Source organism: Erinaceus europaeus, chromosome 18, assembly GCF_950295315.1.
Source record: "Erinaceus europaeus chromosome 18, mEriEur2.1, whole genome shotgun sequence".
In the NCBI taxonomy this organism is placed as follows: domain Eukaryota; kingdom Metazoa; phylum Chordata; class Mammalia; order Eulipotyphla; family Erinaceidae; genus Erinaceus; species Erinaceus europaeus.
In genome coordinates this window covers 17,912,588-17,917,774 of record NC_080179.1, presented here as the reverse complement: position 1 = coordinate 17,917,774, position 5,187 = coordinate 17,912,588, and the positions used below count along the sequence as shown (strand labels likewise).

At 47.1% G+C, this 5,187-nt stretch overlaps 1 pseudogene; it reads right to left on the bottom strand.

Moving 5' to 3' along the window:
- Nucleotides 1-1,283: 1,283 nt before the first annotated feature.
- On the bottom strand, nt 1,284-2,044 carry LOC103117201 (small ribosomal subunit protein uS5-like; annotated as a pseudogene).
- Nucleotides 2,045-5,187: the final 3,143 nt, after the last annotated feature.

The window sequence follows — 5,187 nt, the reverse complement described above, 5'->3', positions numbered from 1 at the left end:
GTAATAACCATTACACGATGGTAGGGTATCTTTCAATAAAGGGGAAAAAGCAGAGAGGAGATAAGAATTTTAGATGACTGACATAGAAGTCTGCTCAAGTCCTTGGAAAAAGCTGCGATGGCTGCTGGAACCAAATAAATCCAGACAGTGTTTCGTCTTGCCTTAAATTCCAGCAGGGGGAGCTCTAACTCTGGAAACCCGTCAATGGCCACGGAAATCTAAATTTGCTGGTTCTTAGACCTTTGCAAGTCAATCAGCACTTTATGGTCACAGAGGTCGGAAATAAGACCCATGCATGATGTGGATGAGCCAGAGGTCTCTCATGACATGGTTTCTGGACGAGGAAAACAGTTAATACATTCATTGCAACAGAACTGAGGACTTGGTTATAAAGTAAAAAGCTCAATTCTCCCTCCTCTCTTGGCGTTCCTCCACCCCTAAGCACAGATGTATCTATATCAGAGACTGTGGTCTGACATGACATTTTGAAAATACATTTAGCCCGTGCTTGCGGGTTCAGATGGGAGGGAGGGCATCCCGGGCTGTACAAGTTGCCTCTGGTCAGATAAGCCAGATTTCTTAGTGTCATCTATCAGGTTTGAGTTGCTGATCTCACTTTGGGTTCCTAGGAAGGAAAAACTGAAAGCCCTTTAAGATTTAAGTACCTCAGAGCCATGTCTTTTGTGCTGGCTGCAGAAGGTTTTGAAGCTAGAGAAAGGATGCTCAGAGAAACACAGACACACAGTCTAACGAGCTGTTTAGCCCATAACATTGCTGAGAAGCAGGGTGGCTCAGTGCAGCATTTTCCAAGCTTATGTGGCACATTGTTGTTACTTGGGAACTCCTGACTGTTTAGATTTTTAAAAAAATCTGCAGTCACACAGATTGAGAAAGGCTGCTTAAGGGACTAGGTGGTTGTGCACCTGGTTAAGTGCATATATTACCATGCACAATTATGCAGGTTCAAGCCCCTGGTCCCCACCTGCAGGGGGAAAGCTTCATGAGTGGTGAAGGAGGGCTGCAGGTGTCTTTCTCTTTCTCCCTCTCTATCCCCTCTCTCAATTTCTCTCTGTTCTATTAAATAAAATAAAGTTTTTTAAAAAGAGAGAAAGGCTGTATATATACTATTCATGCACTCCCTTTCCTCCTCCACTTTTGTAACAAGTAAACTCAGCAGTAGGTGTAGGAATACTACACTTAAAATGAATAAGTGAAAAAAAAACCACACTTCATCTTTTTGTTTGTTTTTTTGTTTACCAGTTTTTTTGTTTACTTTTATTTCTCTGGTACAAAAACTTATGTGGTGGCCACAGCTAGAGCCTGGGTCCTCTGCACGGAGACTCTGATGTGGGTCTTCACAAGGTGGTTGGTGAATTCCTGGTAAGGAGACTCGGTGGACACTTTTGTCTTTCCAGAGATGGGGGGGCGGGGGGGGGCGTGAGACAGCTGTAGGTCTTGGAAATGGCATCAAACGTGGCCTTAGCGAAGTTGCCCAGAGTGGCGGTGCAGCCCCTGACCGAGGTGTAGCAGTCGTCAATGCCAGCCATCATCAGTAGCTATTTCGGCATAGGGGCTGACACAATGCCAGTGCCCCTGGGGGCAGGAATGAGGCGCACCAGGGCAGATCCACAGCGGCCTGTGACCTTGCACGTTGCTGATAGTGTTCCTCCTGTAGCCCCGACGCATGGGGACGATGGAGAACTTGGCCAGGATGATGGCCCCTCGGATGGCAGTGGCTACCTTCTTGGAGCACTTGACTCCCAGGCCGACGTGCCCGTTGTAATCCCGAATGGCCACAAATGCCTTGAACCTGGTCTGCTTCTGCGCGGGCATAATCTTCAGCACCTTCAATCCTTGAGGGATGGGTCGAGGAAGAAGTCAATGATCTCAGACTTCTTGATGGGCAAGGAGAAAAGGTAGATCCTCTCCAGGAACTTGATCTTCATGTCCTTGACCAGGCGACCCAGTTTGGTGACCGGGATTCACTCTTTGTCCTCAGCCTTGCCTTCACTAGCTCCGCAGCTCGAAGCTTCTCCACCCAGCTCGGGCCACCACCCCCCCCCCCCCCCCCCCGGCCCTCCCGCAGCACTGGCGTCACCCGCCATTTGGTGTGATATCGTAGAAGCACTTTATCATCTTCTTTCTTTCTTTTTCTTTTCTCTTCTTTTTCTTTTCTTTTCTTTCTTTTCCTTTCTTCTCTTTCCTTTCTTTTTCTTTTCTTTTCCTTTCTTTATACAAAGGAAAAATTTACAAAACCACAGGATAAGAGGGGTACAAATTCCACACAATTCCCACCACCAGATCTCCATATCCCATCCCTTCCCTTGATAGCTTTCCTGTTCTTTATCTCTCTGGGAGTATGGACCCAAGGTCATTGTGGGATGCAGAAGGTGGAAGGTCTGGCTTCTGTAATTGCTTCCCCGCTGAACATGGACATTGACAGGTCGATCCATACTCCTAGCCTTTCCCTAGTGGGGCAGGGTTCCAGGGAATGGGAGCTCCAGGACACATTGGTGGGGTTGTCTGTCCAGGGAAGTCTGGTTGACATCATGCTGGCATCTGGAACCTGGTGGCTAAAAAAAGAGTTAACATACAAAGCCAAACAAATTGTTGACTAACTTCATCTTCTTTTATCCAACATTTCCACAACTTATCTGATGAGACACCCCCCCACACACACACACACATTTCTCCTTCAGAGAGCACAGTGCTTGTGGCATTTGGGTGTTGTGGAACACATACTTTGAGAATGCCAGTTTGGGTAATAGAGCAGAAGTCTAGAGGTGGAGAAACTTGTCCCTTTCTGCCTGTTGGTCCTGAATCTAATTGTGGCTTTGATTTTTGATAGGTCTCCTGTGTTCTCTGGGCATGAGTTTCCTCTCCTGTCAAACGGTAAGTCCTCCAGCTCTAGGCACTGATGTGTCTCCTGACCAGAAGTGGGATGCCAGATGTTTGAAAACATCAGAATTCCTCAGACATTTGTTTCTGAAGATGAAAATTCATCACACGCTTATCCTGACGGTTAGCTGTGGACTTGTGTCTTTGAACAGACAAAACGGTCAAAATCATATGACCAGAGGAGGCAAGACCTTCCTCTTTTTGTATTTACTTTATAAGCTACTCAATTCCTATGACTGCATCTATGTCTGTCCACATTGTTTAATACATGAAGCAGCTGGATGCTTCATCCTCTTTGCTTTCCATGTACAAGACTGCAAGCTGTCTTTCTTTTTCTTCTTTGTTTGCTATAATTTATATAGTGAGTGAATTTGAATCGCCGAGGACATTTATCTAGAATTTGCTCAGGGAAGGCACAGGCTGTGAAGAGTTAGTCTCCTCCGAGGGACACCATGACCAGAGTGTGTACTGGTGGTAGTTAGGGACTGTTGCAGGCTGGAAGGCTCATGCATCAAAGCTTTATTTCGAAGTAGCTACACAGAACAGTGGTTGCAGTGATCAGGTTCCTTGTGCTAATACGGCCCTTCTGCTCTTTCCCACAATCTTTTCTCTTTCACCTGGGGCTGGGAAAAAGCAAAGGGGAACAGTACCATCTTGAATGGCTTTCCTTAGGAATGTTGGTCAGGAATACAGGGCGGAAGATAGGAAAACAGGGCCATGCGGGATGCAATTCCTGGACACTCATCTTGTTTCTGCTCGCCTATATGCTCTCCTTCTGAAATGATGAACATGTTGATTGAGCACCTACTATGTGTTAGACTTAAAAAAAAATGCCTCCAGAGTTATCGCTGGGGCTCGGTGACAGCACCATGAATCCACTGCTCCTGGAGGGCCATTTTTCCATTTTGTAGCCCTTGTTGTTATTATTGTTATTGCTGTCATTGCTGTTGTTGGCTAGGACAGAGAGAAATTGAGAGAGGAGGGGAAGACAGGAGGAGACAAGATAGACACCTGCAGACCTGCTTCACCGCTTAGGAAGCGACCCCCTTGCAGGTGGGGAGCTGGGGGCTTGAACCTGGATTCTTATGCCCGTTCTTGCACTTTGTGTCATGTGCACTTAACCCGCTGCACTACTGTCCAGCCCCCCATGTCACAATTAAAAAATATTTTTATTTATTTATTATTGGATAGAGACAGAAATTGAGATGGGGAGATAGAGAGGGAGGGAGGAAAGACAGACACCTGCGGCCCTGCTTCGCCACTTGTGAAGCCTTCCCCCTGCAGGTGGGGACTAAGAACTTGAACCTGGGCCCTTCCTTGTGCACTGTAATGTGTGTGTTTAACCAGGTGCGCCACCACCTGGCCCCTGCGTCAAACTTTTATTCCTCACAAGTGGCAAGTCCCTTTTTCTGCTCAGATGCCGACTCTTTTCTGAGTGGATCTTTCCAGTCCTCACACGAGTGGTCAAAAGCTGAATTGCTGGAGTTGGGGGTTATACAATTTAGCTCTCACTTTCCTGTTGCTGTGGCTTCATATGACTCCCTCCCTGAGGTTCACTACAGCTTAATAAGTTTTCCCTTACCATCCACCAAATCTCAGCAAATCGCTAAGGAGTCTGATGCTCCTTCAGACGAGCCCCCTCTGCATCCTGGCTAATCAAGCCTGTTTTTGAGTCGGCGAGGATATGCGTGCGCTCTAGAGACTCTCTCTTCTGCCACTCTCTTTGTTTCCATTGGTTTTGTTTGTGTCAGAATTAGAGGCTCTGATTTGGGGTTTATTTCTCGTTATTTGTTGCTGATAATGTCGTGCAATACGATTTGTTGAACTCCACTGGATTAAGTACCTTCCTGGGTGGTCTGCATTCATCTCCAAAGGCAACCTCCTCTGATGCGGTCTTTCCCCCTGGCTTTCTGTTTTACTAGTTTGTGGCCAATTAGGAGGGTTTCAGTCAGCTTCATGTAGCCACAGATGGCACCAGCACCCCAGGTGGCCCAGAAGAGGATTTGTGAGGCTGTGGGCTTCAGGATCCATCAGAGAGGCCCGCAGGGAAATTAGTGATGTGGTCAGGGACATTTGTCTCTGCCCCTTTCTGACCCTCCCTCTGCATCCTCACACTACAATCTGAGCCTCCACCTCCACCTCTCTTAGAGTTCACATGACATTCAAGGCGGTGGCACACCTGGCTAAGTGCTCACATTGTAGTACGAGTGGTGAAGCAGGTGTCTTTCTGCCTTTCTCCCTCTCTATCTCCTCCTCCCCTCTCAATTTTTCTGTCTCTATCCAATTAAA